General features: G+C 38.0%; 1 protein-coding gene across 1 annotated transcript in view; it reads left to right on the top strand.

The window, feature by feature from the left end:
- Positions 1–18979, top strand: part of CRPPA (CDP-L-ribitol pyrophosphorylase A) — a 323188-nt gene that overhangs the window by 33956 nt on the left and 270253 nt on the right. The gene's annotated exons all lie outside the window — the stretch shown is intronic.

The raw sequence follows: 18979 nt of genomic DNA, 5'->3' as shown, positions 1-18979 counted from the left end.
GGTCACATAGATACCCTCTGCCTTGCACACAAACTTCAGACTTCCAGGAGAAAAGCTGGTGTTCAACATAAAGCGTATTGTAAATCGTATTGTTTATGTGAACATCTAGGCACAGTGAGCCACTCTTACCAGTTAACTGTTCACTGGAAACACTCCAAGAGCCAAGTTCCCAGACACTGGCTGAGGGCCCACCTGGTGAGCAGGTCTGCTGCTCAGGCCTGTAATCTCAGGCCTAATGTAGTAAACATTTTGCACAGCTGTACAGATATTTTGTTAAAATTTTAAAGGTAAGTGATTTCAAAATATCAAATCATTCATGTTTAGATTATACTGGATTGTCTTTGTTTTCATGTTTTGGAAACATTTTTGTACCTGTAAATTTTACTGCTATTCATTTCTGTGTTTATTTATTAAACAGTTATTAAATATCAGGTATTATGCTTGTCAGAAACTTCCCAATGAAATAAGATCACTTACAACAACTAAGGCAGTGCTTGGCTGATGTTAGACAATCAGTAAATAGAGATAGATGGACTTTAAAGAATATGAGATAATGGTAACATAAATATTGACATTTTATAATAAAAGAATACCGCATTTTGGATAGAAAGTTAATCACAATGAATCAATCTTGACTATCAGTTACTGTTTTAAATATTGAGAATGTAAATCGTAATCAGTTTTCATGGTATGAATAGTCGTCAGTGGTTTGTTTTGTTTTCTTAAAACTCGTTATACAGAAATTTACCTGTATTTGATCATTAATCAAATATTCCCCTATCGATAATCCTATAAAGCCTAAATCTTGCTAAATCTTTCTAATATTTTTTAAGATTAATGAAAGAATTTGTTCATCTTTATATAAGCATTTACATTAAGAATAATAAATATGATAGCTCTGTCTTAGAAAATTTAATATAACCTTATGATCCTCACACTAGAGTAGCATGTTTCAACAGTTTGTAGTAGAGAACTAAGCCCTAATACACTGAGGCAATAGTTGTCAAATTATGGTTCCCAGACCAGCAGCATAAGCATGTTTTGGAACTTGTTAAAATGCAAATTCTGCGTCTCCACCTCAGACTTAGTTACTTAGAAACTCTGGGAATAAGGCCCATCCATTTGTGTCTTAACAAGCAAGCTGGCCACGTGATCTTGACTGACACTGAATTTTGGGAACCAACACCCTAAGGTATCCGTTGTATGTGATAAATTCTCTTCTGTTGTGTTCTCGGGAGAATGAGAACGTAGTCACACAAAAATAACTGTTCTGTGGTTCAGATGAGGAATTCTCAAGCCATTTTGGAGGTTTTGATACAAGTTCTTATGAAAATTATTTTTGATCATAAAGGCGTTCATAAGGAAATTTGTATAAAAGATGTCTCTCATCTATATGATTTACGTATATATATGTTTGCTTTTAACGAATAGAGAAGAGTAAGATATGACAGAGTTCCAAGGGTGGGAAGTTGTTCTCTATAGAGTGGTCAGAAGTACTCTGAAAAGGTAAAGTTTAAACCAACATGGGGAAGTAATTGAGGCGATAAGTCATGCAGGTAACTGACAGAACATTATTTTACGCACAGGATGCAGAATCTAAGAAGGTGGAGCAAGGCTGGAAGAGAATGACATCATGGGGGGAAGTAGGAGGTGTACCTGGGTCCAGTATCTTGTTGAGCCTTAAAGGCAATGTTATGGGCTTTAGATTTTACCCTGAATGAGAAGGGAAGACTTTGGATGGTGCTGTGTGAAACCTAACTTCTATGGGGTCACCTGTCAGTTGTGGGGATGGTACCTTACAGAAGGTAAGGGAAAGAAGTAAGCTATAGTGATGATCAAGGCAAAGATGATGACAATTAGGGCAATTTGGATAGTAGAGTATTTGGTGAGAAGTGTTTGTTCTGAACATATTTAAAAATAAAATGAGGATAAGCCAATTGGTCACATATGGAATATCAGAATGGGAAGAATCATGGGTCCAAGAATTTGCTCTGAATAACTAGAATGTAGTTGCCCCCTTTTTTTTTCTTTTTTATTTATTTTTTTGGAGTATAGTTACTTTAAAATGTTGTGTTTCTACTGTACAGCAAAATGAATCAGCTATAAGTATACATATATCCCCTCTTTTTTGGATTTTCTTCCCATTTAGGTCACCACAGAGCATTAAGTAGAGTTCCCTTTGCTATATAGTAGGTACTTATTAGTTATCTATTTTATACATAGTATCAATAGTGTATGTATGTCAATTCCAGTCTCCCAATTGCAGTTGCCCTTTATTGGGATGGAGAATGCGAGAGGAAGAGATGGTTTTGTGTGATCAGATCAAAAGTTTGGTTCTGAAAGACTAAGTTTGAGATTTCCTTTAGACATACTCAACTGTATCCCTTAACCTTTTTGACTATATGGAACTAGAATTCTGTGGAAAGATCCAGATAATGATAGGCACTTGAGAATTGCCATCATGCAAGGCATTTAATGCCTTGGAGTTAACTGACCTAACTAGAAAAACAGGTACAGAGAAAGTAAGAGCTACAAAGGCTGAACCCTGGGGCAAAGATTGAGTTTGTGAAGATGTATTAGTTTCCTATTACTGTTGAAACAAATTACCACAGACTTACAGAATTAAAAAGAAAATACTTTAAAATTCTAGAGATCAGAAATCTAAAATCAAGGTGGTAGGGCTGTGTTTCTTGAGATTACAGGGGAGACTATCTCCTTGACTGTTGCAGTTCCTAGAGGCTATCTGCATTCCTTGGCTTCTGGCCTATCCCTCATACCATTACAAGCTCTTGATTTCAATGTCACATCTAATCCTAGTGATGACATCAGACCCATCTAGATAGTCCCAGATAATCTCCCCATCTCAAAATCTGTTATCTTCAAAGTGCCTTTGCCATCTAAACGACTTATTCAGATTCTGGGCATTAGGACCTGGATATCTTGGGAAGGGGCATTATTCAGAAGAGGAGTGGCCAAAGAGTAAGAGGGTAATATCCCAGAAGCCTAGTGAAGAAAGGGGCTCAAGAGTGATTGAGCAGTTGTTAAATGCTGCATAGTGGTTTTAAAAAAAGGATCCAGAACTGACCATAATAAGCCTTAGCAGTGTGAGATCGCCAGTGTCGGGGTGGTGGTGGTGGTGTTAGTTATGGAAACCTGGTTGCAATTGATTGACTAGAGAATAGGAGGGCCGCTTTTTATAGGAACTTCCATGCATATGGAGCAGAAAAATGGGGTGGCCGAAGGGGGTTCTAAACTGAGAAATTTTTTATTAAGGTGGATGGCATGACAACATATTGATAAAATGATGGAGTGATTTAGTAGAAAGGAAAAGACTGATACTGTATTGAGAGGGGATGGACAGTTCATCCACAGGGATAGGAGGAAAGGCCAGATTTGGGTACAGATGTAGGTTAATAGATGTAGTGGGAAGATTTGTTGTCTGATTTTTATTAGTGATGCGGGGTGCAGATCATCAGCTGAGACACAGGGAGGGGGGAGGTATCTAGGCTTTAGGATAGAAAAGGATACCTCTAGTCCATAGTAAATACTGATTTGTATTCTTAAATTCTTACACTTAAGCTAAAAATACACAAAATCATCCCAAAGAAAAAGTCTATCTATTTTCCAGGGCTATTTTCTGGACATTTATGGGAAACTGAAATATTTGATCAAAAAAACTGCAAAACCATCAAATGGGTCAATCACTAATGTGGCCTTGAAATGTGGACTTGACATGTGAACTTTTTATATTTTATCAAGGGTGTAACTTTGCTTTGTGGTACTCACGTAGAAAATACATAATAGTGTTGATCATTTACTGAGTTGAGCAGAAATCGGGCAGTTGTAAGTAAGGTCATATGAGATTGTATTATACATAGAAGAAACACATCTTAATCTGATCCAAAGCCATATGGCCTGGCCAAAAAGGTGGGTTTTTCTTGTTTTCTTTTTGTTGTTGTTTTTCCCGAGTTTGAGGTTATGGATGACTTTTCCTCATCAGATTGGGTGCTGGGAAGTTATAGATGTCAAGCTGCAATTCTGTCTATGGATCTGCTGGATTGTTTCCCCCACCATTTCTTGTCTCATGTCATTCATCCTCTTGTTCTGTGTGCTCTACTTATGCTTACTTTATTTCCTCAAATATAAGTTTGGTCCTTTCTGGAACTTTACTTCCTATCTTGCTGTATATCCTTTAGATAGTAAGTAAATTATCATTTAGGGAAGCCTTTACTGTCCACCCCCATCCCCACTAGGTTAGTCTAACCCACTACACATTTTCCTAGTGCCCTGTTTTTTCTGCCCAGCATCAAAATTAGAATGGAATAATTACTTGGGAAATCACTTACGAAATGTCCAACTCCCCTGCTAGACCATGAGCCCTGTGAAAGTAGGCACGGTACCTGTCTTAGCAACTTGCCTGATATTTTATTAGTACCGAGTGCATATTTGTTCAGTGGATGAGCATCAAAGTATATGCATATAAATATGAAAAATATCCAATGTACTGCTTCTTTTGGGCCACTTTTTCAAGATATTAACACTGTTTCCACTCTGCATTTAGGTCCCTATGCAAATGTCACCTTCTCAGAGAAGCTTTCCACTGATAACTTATATATAAAAATGTTCTCTGTCATGTATTGCTTAATTCTGCTTTTAGTTTCATTAGATATCACTAATGTGTTTTTGGTAGATTTTTCTCTTTCCTGCATGACTGCTCCATTAGAGCAGGAATTTTATCTTATCTCTAGCACCTGGAAGAGTTCATGGCTTACATGATGTTCGTAACATTTTCAAATGTAAGAATTTTATCCATACATGGGTATATGTAGATACATGTTTATGTGTTAACACTTAGGTCAGTTATTATGTAAAAAGCTTTGCATGGGGTAATATATATGTTATGTACATACTGAAATTTTTTTCTAAAACTTTCAAGAAATTCATCTGAGAAATTAGAAGTATAGGCAAACATTTGTGTATAAAGCTAGTGTTTTGCAGCATTTTTGTAAATGTGAGAAATTCTATTCGGCCTCTATTTCTAGAGATTAGTTTTGAATGAATTTAAAGAGTCACTTAATGAATGGATAGAGAAGATGTGGCACATATATACAATAGAATGTTACTCAGCCATTAAAAGAAACGAAATTGAGTTATTTGTAGTGAGGTGGATGGACCTAGAGTCAGTCATACAGAGTGAAGTAAGTCAGAAAGAGAAAAACAAATACCATATGCTAATATACATATATGGAATCTAAGAAATAACAAAAAAGGTCATGAAGAACCTAGGGGTAAGACGGGAATGAAGACACAGACCTACTAGCGCATGGACTTGAGGATATGGGGAGGGGGAAGGGTAAGCTGGGACAAAGTGAGAGAGTGACATGGACATATATACACTACCAAAGGTAAAATAGATAGCTAGTGGGAAGCAGCCGCATAGCACAGGGAGATCAGCTGGGTGGTTTGTGACTGCCTGGAGGGGTGGGATAAGGAGGGTGGGAGGGAGTGAGACGCAGGAGGGAAGAGATATGGGGACATATGTGTATGTGTAGTTGATTCACTTTGCTGTAGGGCGGAGGCTGGCGCACCATTGTAGAGCAGTTATACTCTGATAAAGATGTTAAAAAAAAAAAAAGTCACTTAAAGTTGTTTTGGGGGAATCTTTATGGAGCATGAAAATGCTCATGATATTAATATAACTCGTTATGTTAACTACATATAATATGTATTTATGCTTACATGTACACGTGTGTGTATGAGTACACATACAAAACAGAAAAACTAGTTGGATATGTGAATACTGACATGTGACTGGGTTGATAGTAATTGAAGTCATTAAAAATCTGCAGATGTGATACACATTTAAAATATATAAATACTTAAGTATTTGGTTTTGATTGGTTTTGGACTTTTGCACGTACTTGCTTTTGTTGCTTAAAAACGATTTGAAAAACTTTCATTCCTTGAATTTTTAATGATACATTAAGCAGCTGCTAAAGGAAAAGATGGCTAAATTAAAGAGTAACAAATTCAGTAGTGAAAATTACTCAGTCTATAGAAACATGAGGAAAACACCAGATTGGTCCAGGGGATTCTTATTGAGTATTCAAATACATAATCATGTTCTATACTGTTTAGAAAAATTTTGTACAAAAGCTTTTTGAATTACATGAATCAATTTCTTGAGGAAAATTGGTATGATGGGCACAGATGGTATTCTAAACTTTATTGAGACCTGGCCTCATTTCTAACAAGTTTTTAAGTTCTCAATGAGAATTTTAGAAGATAACTTGTTAAATTTTCATGAAAATGCACATGCATGGAAGACAGAGCAGGACTCAACTAGTGACAGAATTGTTCTCTTCAGTGTTAATTATGTACCTTTTGGTTTGATATACTAGACTTCACTGCAGAGATTAATACGTAGGTGTTAAATTTTCTCAATCTCCATTAAGAGTATTTTAATAAAACTGGCTGTTTAACCTGAAAGGGGAAAAACACCTTTCAAAAACATGCCTAAGACAGCCCTTAGATTCTTAAAGATTCCTGTCACTGAAGTCTCTAGATCCAAAATACAATTATAAAATTAAAGGAATATAATAGGAATTTCCTTTTGTAATACGTACCCTGCTCACACCCCACATGCATTAGAATAAAATAGGACTTGAATCTTGTACTGAGTGCTAACATGTTGGGCTTTAAATGCCAAGTTAACAAGAAACCAGTCAAAAGCATTGAACTTTATGAAGAGTCTTTCCTTTATATCCACAAGCATTACAGTTCTTGGAGGTTTTATTGCTGTTTTTAAGGAGTGTACTTGCCCATTCCTTCTGCCTCCCTCTCCGTGTTTAGTTAGGCCTGGATTGAATTTGGAGGTGACGAGGAAGAGCCTCAGGATAGAGTTTCAGAAGAAACCTCACATCACATGGGGTTTTGAAAAGGAGAAGTAGGAAAGAGAGGAGGGCAGTAATCATTTTTATAAATGAAGAATTGAGAAAGGGATAGAAATGAAAAGATATGTAGTGGGATGAGTAAGTGAAAGATGGAAGAAACTAAAGAAAATGAGTGAAAACGAAATGAGGGTTCTTATGGTAAAGCTTTGAGTTGGAAATGAGCGACTTGTTGAATTAGTGGAAGTATCTGCAAAACGTTATTTTTGCCCCTCAAATGTCAGGCACAAACTATGGTAGCAAGTTGCACATCTCATAAATAAAACCATGATCTATAGATTTATACTTTGAGAAAATAAATTCACAACTTGATAGTATGTTTGAATTTATTAAACACTCCCCAAAGTCATACTTTTCTCTATTGGTCATATTTCTCAAGATTGTATCCTTCTCTCTTCTACCTTTATTTTTCTTCCAGTTACCCTACTTATATATATTCAGGTAACCAGATGAGTTCTGGTTCTATTTTCGAGAAATTCGAAAGTGCTATAGGAAAAAACGATTCTGTGACAGTGGCTGGGATCTCCTTTGAGAATATTTTTACCTTCAGAAGTTTCTTAACCATAGCCTAGAACAGTACTTTGTCTCTTATTTACTTCATGTATATGGAGAAAACCTTATAAATTATTGCTTCACAAACTTGCTTTTTTTCTGAATCTTCCCTTACATTGATAAGCTTTGATGGTACAGTTTAAAAAACTAATCACTTGATTATCTTTTGATACAGCCCTCATCCTTCATGTGGACTTGGGTTGGGGGTGGGGGGAGGATCTCTCGATGATGTTCCTCCTGCCATCCTTGTCCATCTTTAATGTTCCACACCAGTGATCCCTGCAAATGATCCCTTTAACATGCAAATCTGTCAGTGTTCATCCACAGCTTTAGGACTTTAGGTTGTCCTCTGTGGTTCGTAGGATAAAGTACCAGCTCCTAAGCACGGCATACAGTTACAGTCCGTTGCTCAAAACTCCAGTCTGCAGACTTCATGACTTAGTTTCCTTACCACATCTTTTATCCGATTATGTCTACTTTGGGTATATACTGTTCCTTTCATGTTTCATTAAAAATAGGCAGACAACAAAAAAACAAATGGACCTAATTAAACTTAAAAGGTTTTGTACAGCAAAAGAAAGCATCGACAGAATGAAAAGACAGTCTACTGAATGGGAGGAAATAATTGCAGATGATATCACTGGTAAAGGGTAAATATCTAAAATATATGAACAGTTCATATAATGTCCAAAATAACCTGCAAAAATGGGCAGAAGACCTGAATACACATTTTTCCAAAGAAGACATACAGGTTGCCAATGGGCGCGTCAAAAGATGTTCAACATCATTACATTGGAGAAATGTGAATGAAAGCTACAGTAAGATATCACCTCACACTAGTGAGAATGGCTATCATCAAAAATCCCACAAATAACAAATGTTGGTGAGGATGAGAAGAAAGGGAGAACCTTTGTACACTGATGGTGGCAATGTAAATTGGTACAACTATTGTGGAAAAGAGCATGGAGGTTCCTCAATATACAAAGGATCTAGAAGTTCAACTCCTGGGTATATATCTGAAGAAAACAAAAACATTAATTTGAAGGGCGATATGCACTCCCATGTTCATAGTACCATTACTTAAAATAGTTAGGATATAGAAGCAATTGAAGTGTCCATCAAGTGAATGGATAAAGATGTGGTATATATACACAATGGAATAGTATTCAACCATAAAAAGAATGAAATTTTACCATTTGCAGCAACATGGATTGACTTGGAGGTATTATATTTAGTGAAATAAGTCAGACAACATATGGTATCACTTATTTGTGAAATCTAAGAAGCTAGTGAAAACAGCAAAGGAACAGACTCAGAGATATAGAACAAACTAGTGGTTACCAGTGGGGAGGGGGAAGGTAAGAAGGGCAAGATAGGGTAGGGGATTAATAGGTACAACCTACTAGGTATAAAATAAGTTTAAAAAACTAAAACATCTACTTCACTATCATTTATTGGTCACCTTAATTCCTGGTGATTTTTTCCCCTTTACTGAAACTTTTGAAATCTGTTGCCTTATACCCTAAAGTGTTTTACCATCAAAGTTTTTAACGTGTATATACAGATACATTACAGTGCAAACTTGTCAGTTCCCTTCCTGTTTTGTTTTGGATCTTAGGTGTTTAGAACTGACTTGATGTTCCTTCTTGGTTTATCGTTGGTTACTGCAGTTTATCTGTGCTAGCCACCTCTTTTTTAAAAATTTTATTTTTTCTCTCCGTTTTCCAAGATCTTACTCTTCTGCTTCCTGAAGAACCTCTTCTGTTACATTTAATGCTTTTCTTAGTCAACTTTCATATGTATCTAAATACATGTCTTACTCAGGTGAAGTTTTTTTTTTAACATCTTAATTGGAGTATAATTGCTTTACAACGGTGTATTAGTTTCTGCTTTTTAACAAAGTGAATCAGTTATACATATACATATGTTGCCATATCTCTTCCCTCTTGCGTCTCCCTCCCTCCCACCCTCCCTATACCACCCCTCTAGGTGGTCACAAAGCAACGAGCTGATTTCCCTGTGCTATGTGGCTGCTTCCCACTAGCTATCTATTTTCCGTTTGGTAGTGTATATATGTCCATGCCACTCTCTCACTTTGTCACAGCTTACCCTTACCCCACCCCATATCCTCAAGTCCATTCTCTAGTAGGTCTGTGTCTTTATTCCTGTCTTACCCCTAGGGTTTTCATGACATTTTTTTTCTTAAATTCCATATATATGTGTTAGCATACGGTATTTGTCTTTCTCTTTCTGAATTACTTCACTCTGTATGACAGACTCTAGGTCCATCCACCTCATTACAAATAGCTCAATTTCGTTTCTTTTTATTGCTGAGTAATATTCCATTGTATATATGTGCCACATCTTCTTTATCCATTCATCCGATGATGGACACTTAGGTTGTTTCCTTCTCCGGGCTATTGTAAATAGAGCTGCAATGAACATTTTGGTACATGACTCTTTTTGAATTATGGTTTTCTCAGGGTATGTGTCCAGTAGTGGGATTGCCAGGTCATATGGTAGTTCTATTTTTAGTTTTTTAAGGAACCTCCATACTGTTCTCCATAGTGGCTGTACCAATTTACATTCCCACCAGCAGTGCAAGAGTGTTCCCTTTTCTCCACAGCCTCTCCAGCACTTATTGTTTCTAGATTTTTTGATGATGGCCATTCTGACTGGTGTGAGATGATATCTCATTGTAGTTTTGATTTGCATTTCTCTAATGATTAATGACGTTGAGCATTCTTTCATGTGTTTGTTGGCAGTCTGTATATCTTCTTTGGAGAAATGTCTATTTAGGTCTTCTCCCCATTTTTGGATTGGGTTGTTTGTGTTTTTGTTATTGACCTGTATGAGCTGCTTGTAAATTTTGGAGATTAATCCTTTGTCAGTTGCTTCATTTGCAAATATTTTCTCCCATTCTGAGGGTTGTCTTTTGGTCTTGTTTATGCTTTCCTTTGCTGTGCAAAAGCTTTGAAGTTTCATTAGGTCCCATATGTTTCTTTTTGTTTTTATTTCCATTTCTCTAGGAGGTGGGTCAAAAAGGATCTTGCTGTGATTTATGTCATAGAGTGTTCTGCCTATGTTTTCCTCTAAGAGTTTGATAGTTTCTGGCCTTACATTTAGGTCTTTAATCCATTTTGAGCTTATTTTTGTGTATGGTGTTAGGGAGTGATCTAATCTCATACTTTTACATGTAGCTGTCCAGTTTTCCCAGCACCACTTACTGAAGAGGCTGTCCTTTCTCCACTGTACATTCCTGCCTCCTTTATCAAAGATAAGATGACCATATGTGCATGGGTTTATCTCTGGGCTTTCTATCCTGTTCCATTGATCTATATTTCTGTTTTTGTGCCAGTACCATACTGTCTTGACTACTGTAGCTTTGTAGTATAGTCTGAAGTCAGGGAGCCTGATTCCTCCAGCTCCGTTTTTCTTTCTCAAGATTGCTTTGGCTATTTGGGGTCTTTTGTGTTTCCATACAAATTGTGAAATTTTCTGTTCTAGTTCTGTGAAAAATGCCAGTGGTAGTTTCATAGGGATTGCATTGAATCTGTAGATTGCTTTGGGTAGTAGAGTCATTTTCACAATGTTGATTCTTCCCATCCAAGAACATGGTATATCTCTCCATCTATTTGTATCATCTTTAATTTCTTTCATCAGTGTCTTATAATTTTCTGCATACAGGTCTTTTGTCTCCTTAGGTAGGTTTATTCCTAGATATTTTATTCTTTTTGTTGCAGTGGTAAATGGGAGCGTTTTCTTGATTTCACTTTCAGATTTTTCATCATTAGTGTATAGGGATGCCAGAGATTTCTGTGCATTAATTTTGTATCCTGCTACTTTACCAAATTCATTGATTTAGCTCTAGTAGTTTTCCGGTGGCATCTTTAGGATTCTCTATGTATAGTATCGTGTCATCTGCAAACAGTGACAGCTTTACTTCTTTTTCTCTGATTTGTATTCCTTTTATTTCCTTTCCTTCTCTGATTGCTGTGGCTAAAACTTCCAAAACTATGTTGAATAATAGTGGTGAGAGTGGGCAACCTTGTGTTGTTCCTGATCTTAGTGGCAATGGTTTCAGTTTTTCGCCATTGAGGACGATGCTGGCTGTGGGTTTGTCATATATGGCCTTTATTATGTTGAGTTAAGTTCCCTCTATGCCTACTTTCTGGAGGGTTTTTAATCATAAATGGGTGTTGAATTTTGTCAAAAGGTTTCTTTGCATCTATTGAGATGACCATATGGTTTTTCTCCTTCAGTTTGTTAATATGGTGTATCACATTGATTGTTTTGTGTATATTGAAGAATGCTTGCATTCCTGGAATCAGCCCCACTTGATCATGGTGTATGATCCTTTCAATGTGCTGTTGGATTCTGTTTGCAAAAATCTGAGGATTTTTGCATCTATGTCCATCAGTGATAGTGGCCTGTAGTTTTCTTTCTTTGTGACATCCTTGTCTGGTTTTGGTATCAGGGTGATGGTGGCCTCGTAGAATGAGTTTGGGAGTGTTCCTCCTTCAGCTATATTTTGGAAGAGCTTGAGAAGGATGAGTGTTAGCTCTTCTCTAAATGTTTGATAGAATTCACCTGTGAAGCCATCTGGTCCTGGGCTTTTGTTTGAAGATTTTAAATCACAGTTTCAATTTCAGTGCTTGTGATTGGTCTGTTCATATTTTCTGTTTCTTCCTGATTCAGTTTTAGCAGGTTGTACATTTCTAAGACTTTGTCCATTTCTTCCAGGTTGTCCATTTTATTGGCAAAGAGTTGCTTGTAGTAAGCTCTCATGATCTTTTGTATTTCTGTAGTGTTAGTTGTTACTTCTCCTTTTTCATTTCTAATTCTATTGATTTGAGTCTTCTCTCTTTTTTTCTTGATGAATCTGGCTAATGGTTTATCAATTATGTTTATCTTCTCAAAGAACCAGATTTTAGTTTTATTGATCTTTGCTATCGTTTCCTTCATTTCTTTTTCATTTATTTCTGATCTGATTTTTATGATTTCTTTCCTTCCGCTAACTTTGGGGTTTCTTTGTTCTTCTTTCTCCAATTGCTTTAGGTGCAAGTTTAGGTTGTTTATTTGAGATCTTTCCTGTTTCCTAAGGTAGGATTGTATTGCTATAAATTTCCCTCTTAGAACTGCTTTTGCTGCATCGCATAGGTTTTGGGTCGTCGTGTCTCCATTGTCATTTGTTCCTAGGTATTTTTTTTTTTTTTGTGGTATGCGGGCCTCTGACTGCTGTGGCCTCTCCTGCTGCGGAGCACAGGCTCTGGACGCGCAGGCCCAGCGGCCATGGCTCATGGGCCCAGCTGCCCTGTGGCATGCGGGATCCTCCTGGACCAGGGCACGAACCCGCGTCCCCTGCATCAGCAGGGGGACTCTCAACCACTGCGCCACCAGGGAAGCCCTGTTTCTAGGTATTTTTTGATTTCCTCTTTGATTTCTTCAGTGATCACTTGGTTATTAAGTAGTGTATTGTTTAGCCTCCATGTGTTTGTATTTTTTACAGATCGTTTCCTGTAATTGATACCTAGTCTCATAGTGTTGTGGTCAGTAAAGATACTTGATACAATTTCAATTTTCTTAGATTTACCAAGGCTTGATTTGTGACCCAAGATATGAGCTCTCCTGGAGAATGTTCCATGAGCACTTGAGAAAAATGTGTATTCTGTTGTTTTTGGATGGAATGTCCTACAAATATCAATTAAGTCCATCTTGTTTAATGTAAAATTAAAAGCTTGTGTTTCCTTATTTATTTTCATTTTGGATGATCTGTCCATGGGTGAAAGTGGGGTGTTAAAGTCCCCTACTATGAATGTGTTACTGTCGATTTCCCCTTTTATGGCTATTAGTATTTGCCTTATGTACTGAGGTGCTCCTATATTGGGTGCATAAATATGTACAATTGTTATATCTTCTTCTTGGATGGATCCCTTGATCATTATGTAGTGTCCTTCTTTGTCTCTTTTAATAGTCCTTATTTTAAAGTCTATTTTGTCTGATATGAGAATTGCTACTCCAGCTTTCTTTTGGTTTCCATTTGCATGGAATATCTTTTTCCATCCCCTTACTTTCAGTCTGTATGTGTCTCTAGGTCTGAAGTGGGTCTCTTGTAGACAGCATATATATGGGTCTTGTTTTTGTATCCATTCAGCCAATCTGTCTTTTGGTGGGAGCATTTAGTCCATTTACATTTAAGGTAATTATCGATATGTATGTTCCTATTCCCATTTTCTATATTGTTTTGGGTTCGTTATTATAGGTCTTTTCCTTCTCTTGTGTTTCTTGTCTAGAGAAGTTCCTTTAGCATTTGTTGTAGAGCTGGTTTGGTGGTGCTGAACTCTCTCAGCTTTTGCTTGTCTGTAAAGGTTTTAATTTCTCCATCAAATCTGAATGAGATCCTTGCTGGGTAGAGTAGTCTTGGTTGCAGGTTTTCTCCTTCATCACTTTCAGTATGTCCTGCCACTCCCTTCTGGCTTGTAGGGTTTCTGCTGAGAGATCAGCTGTTATCCTTATGGGGATTCCCTTGTGTGTTATTTGTTGTTTTTCCCTTGCTGCTTTTAATATGCTTTCTTTGTATTTAATTTTTGACAGTTCGATTAATATGTGTCTTGGCGTGTTTCTCCTTGTATTTATCCTGTATGGGACTCTCTGTGCTTCCTGGACTTGATTAACTATTTCCTTTCCCATATTAGGGAAGTTTTCAACTATAATCTCTTCAAATATTTTCTCAGTCCCTTTTTCTCTTCTTCTGGGACCCCTATAATTCCAATATTGGTGCATTTAATGTTGTCCCAGAGGTCTCTGAGACTGTCCTCAGTTCTTTTCATTCTTTTTTCTTTATTCTTCTCTGCAGTAGTTATTTCCAGTATTTTATCTTCCAGGTCACTTATCCGTTCTTCTGCCTCAGTTATTCTGCTATTGATCCCTTCTAGAGTATTTTTAATTTCATTTATTGTGTTGTTCATCGTTACTTGTTTCATCTTTAGTTCTTCTAGGTCCTTGTTAAATGTTTCTTGCATTTTGTCTGTTCTATTTCCAAGATTTTGGATCATCTTTACTATCATTATTCTTAATTCTTTTTCAGGTAGACTGCCTATTTCCTCTTCATTTGTTAGGTCTGGTGGGTTTTTATCTTGCTCCTTCATCTGCTGTGTGTTTTTCTGTCTTCTCATTTTGCTTATCTTATTGTGTTTGGGGTGTCCTTTTTGCAGGCTGCAGGTTCGTAGTTCCCATTGTGTTTGGTGTCTGTACCCAGTGGCTAAAGTTGGTTCAGTGGGTTGTGTAGGCTTTCTGGAGGAGGGGACTAGTGCCTGTGTTCTGGTGGATGAGGCTGGATCTTGTCTTTTTGGTGGGCAGGTCCACGTCTGGTGGTGTGTTTTGGGGTGTCTGTGGAGTTATGATTTTACGCAGCCTCTCTGCTGATGGATGGGGTTATGTTCCTGTCTTGCTAGTTGTTTGGCATAGGGTGTCCAGCACTGTAGCTTGCTGGTCGTTGAGTGAACCTGGGTGTTGGTTTTGGGATGTAGATCTCTGGGAGATTTTTGCTGTTTGATATTATGTGGAGCTGGGAGGTCTCTTGTGGACCAGTGTCCTGAAGTTGGCTCTCCCACCTCGGAGGCACAGCACTGACTCCTGGCTGCAGCACCAAGAGCCTTTCATCCGCACGGCTCAGAATAAAAGGGAGAAAAAGTAGAAAGAAAGAAAGAAAGAGGATAAAATAAAATAAAATAAAGTAAGGTAAAATAAAGTTATTAAAATAAAACAGTAATTATTAAGAAAGAAATTTTTTTAAAAAGTAAAAAGAAAAAACAAAAAAAAAAGGACGGATAGAATCCTAGGACAAATGGTGAAAGCAGAGCTATACAGGCAAAATCTCACACAGAAGCATACACATACACCTTCACAAAAAGAGGAAAAGGGGAAAAAATAATAAATCTTGCTCTCAAAGTCCACCTGCTCAATTTGGGATGATTCGTTGTCTACTCAGGTATTCCACAGATGCAGGGTACATCAGGTTGATTGTGGAGATTTAATCAGCTGCTTCTGAGGCTGCTGGGAGAGATTTCCCTTTCTCTTCTTTGTTCGCACAGCTTCTGGGGTTTAGCTTTGGATTTGGCCCCGCCTCTGCGTGTAGGTCACCGGAGGGCGTTTGTTCTTTGCTCAGACAGGATGGGGTTAAAGGAGCCGCTGATTCGGAGCCTCTGGCTCACTCAGGCTGGGGGCAGGGAGGGGCATGGAGTTCAGGGCGAGTCTCCGGCGGCAGAGGCCGGTGGGACGTTGCATCAGTCTGAGGTGCGCCGTGCGTTCTCCCGGGGAAGTTGTCCCTGGATCCCGGGACCCTGGCAGTGGCGGGCTGCACAGGCTCCCCGGAAGGGAGGTGGCGATAGTGACCTGTGCTCGCACACAGGCTTTTTGGTGGCAGCAGTAGCAGCCTTAGCGTCTCACGCCCGTCTCTGGAGCTCCTTTAAGCAGCGCTTTTAAGCCCCCCTCCTCGTGCACTAGGAAACAAAACCCAGGTTTTGCTTTTACCAGGCCCGAAAGTGTTCCTCTTTTTTTTTTTTTTTTTTTTTTTTTTTGCTGTATGCGGGCCTCTTACTGTTGTGGCCTCTCCCGTTCCGGAGCACGGGCTCCGGACGCGTAGGCCCAGCGGCCATGGTTCTCGGGCCCAGCCTCTCCAAGGCATGTGGGATCTTCCCGGACCGGGGCGTGAACCCGTGTCCCCAGCATCGGCAGGCGGACTCTCAACCACTGCACCACCAGGGAAGCCCACTCTTTCTTTTTATTCCTGTTTTGGACCAAAAAAAAGAATCTGTTGCCTTGTTTAGTCTCTAGGCCACTAGTTGGATCAGGATCAACCCAACAGGGGCCAAATAGGCAGCTCACACCAGCAGCTCACGAAATGGGAAAGTCCTGCTAGTGTTGGAGGGTCTCCTGCAGAGGTGGCGGTTTGCTGTGCCCCACTGTGAGGACAAGGACACTGGCAGCAGAAGTTCTGGGAAGTACTCCTTGGCGTGAGCCAAGAGCTCAGGTTAAGTTTTTAAAACTTACACAGGTATTGACTTTTATTCACTATGATGTCATCCATGTTGAAGAATCTAGAGCTCATTCCCTGTTGTGGATTAGATTACTTCATAGTTTTTAATTATGTGCGTAGACTACATTCTACTTCTCTGTCTCTTTGGAGACCTACATTGCTTGCTCCCCAAAATGCAGTAATGGTAGTCCCCATATTTGTCACTGTAAGCACAGTGCAACAGTTTTTCTGGAGTACGTATCAAGGAGTGGAATGGCTAGGTCATGGAGTACATGCATTCTTAATTTCATTCCTCTACTTGGTTGCTCTCCAAGTGGCTGCACCAGTTTGAGATTCCGCTAGCAATGAAGTGGAGGGTGGGGAAGTTCTAGTTTCAGCCTCATCTTCTATAGTTTTGAAGTGCTGTAACTTTCTAATTTTTGTCAGTGTAATAGGCATATTATATATTGATTTGTTTTAATTTGAGTTTTATTGCTACCATTCTACATATATTTTTACATTTCTGTGTTGCTTATCTTATTAATGTGCATTAATATCGTTTGTCCATTTTCTTGAGTTTCTTCTGTCTTTATTTGGTGGAGTTTCTTCTGTATCCTGGATGTATTCCTTTCTTAGTTGTACACATTACAAATATTTTCTCTTAGTCTGTAACTTCTCTGCTTATGCTATCTTTAATCTTCTTCATTTATATGCAGCCAAACTGTGCATTTAAGGTCTTAAATTTGTTCCTATGTTGTGATTATAGTCTAATGGTGTTAGTTTTTTCAGTTCACACTTAAGACTTTAATCTTTTTGGAGGGCATTAGAAAATACTCTGGAATATAATTCTAGTTTTTTAATCTTTATAAAGCTAGTTTTTCCAACATCGTTTACTAAATCATCAATTCTTTTCTAATTTGTGAAACAGCCTGTTACATTGACAGTTTTCAATATACATAGATTTATTTCTGAGTTTTTCACTGATGTACTTGTTTCCTGTGATAAATACCCCATTGTTTTGAATTCATTAATTATTTCAAAAATTCCCTGTTTTTTGCACAGGTGCCCTAGCATATAGAACCTTAGGGGCTTGAATACTGATGTGGCTACTGCTTCACAAACGCAGCTGGTCACTTTATTACATAGGACATGTCCAGACAGGCTTATAAGAAACTATTTTTTCCTGCTAACAGACCATTCTAAGGGACAGAATTCATCGGCCATCTCTTCAACTGAAACTTCAACTTTTGGTTGAAGTTTCTCCCACAGGGAATGAACTCTGTACCACTCTGAATGTACTTGTACCACTCAGTCCTAAGGGAAGCCAGATCCCTTGACTTACACCATGGCAGCCGTAACTGTCCAGAGGTAGCTACAGGGAGAAACCAGAGACTGGTTTGTGGCCTGTAGGACCATGTGGGCCCACATGTGGTTAGTCACTTCAGTGGCATAGGGTGTATGAGACCAAGAGAGTCTGAGGCAGAGCATAACATGTGACTGATTAAACTTTTGACCTTTATTACTTTCATAAAAAATTTGAAACCTGATAAATTCCCACCAGTTGGAAGCTTTTATTGGAATGTTTTGGAGTTATAAATTAAGGGATCAAGTTGATGTCTTTAGTAAGTTGTCCCATTTATGAGCACAGTATGGCTCATTCATTCAGGTCTTCTAAATTTTTGAAGGATTTTTACTTGGTGTTACATATTCTTTATCAGTAATTTCTTAGATTATGCGTTAGCTGTTGTAATTTATTTTGTACTTTCTAACTTACGTTTGCTGTTATGTTCCCTCACATCCTCTTTGGTGGATTGAACTTATAATAGGCAGATTCATTGAACTCTGGTTTTAAGCTTATTCTTGAATTGTGTTTTCCCATAAATGATTATACTGTATGCAAATAATGACAAGTTTGTCTTTTTCCTTTGAATCCTTATTTATTCATTTTTGGTTTGGCCAGGACCTCTGGTATCATGTTGCAGAAGAGCAAAGTGGAGTATGTTCTTCTGGATTTTCTTTACAGGGACTGTATCTAACTTGAGTCTGTGTTGTAGGTGTTATTTTGATAGAAAGTCTTCAACAAGTTGAACTAATCTTTAACTCATTTCCAGAAAAGTTGACCTCTTTTACAGAATCACAAGTATGCTTTTTGAAATTTTGATTTTCTATACCTAGCAAGATCATCATGTGACTTTCTCTCATTTTGTCAAATGGGATGAATTAACTTGAAACTCACTGATGTTGAACCATCTTTGATTCGTTGATAAACAGTACTTGATGTAATTTTTTATACTATTGGATTTAGCTACCTGATATTTAGAATTTTTCCTCTGTGTTTATACGTGGAAAAGCTCCTTTTGATTTCTTGTGCTGTCCTTGTTTGAGTTCTATAGCAGTGCTGTATTATTTTTCTAAAATGAGGTGGGTAATTATTCTTTAACAATTTTTATGAGAAATATAC

This window comes from Phocoena sinus, chromosome 9 (assembly GCF_008692025.1).
Source record: "Phocoena sinus isolate mPhoSin1 chromosome 9, mPhoSin1.pri, whole genome shotgun sequence".
Taxonomy (NCBI): Eukaryota; Metazoa; Chordata; class Mammalia; order Artiodactyla; family Phocoenidae; genus Phocoena; species Phocoena sinus.
The sequence above is the reverse complement of the archived record's forward strand: the minus strand, read 5'-3'. Positions and strand labels throughout refer to the sequence as shown.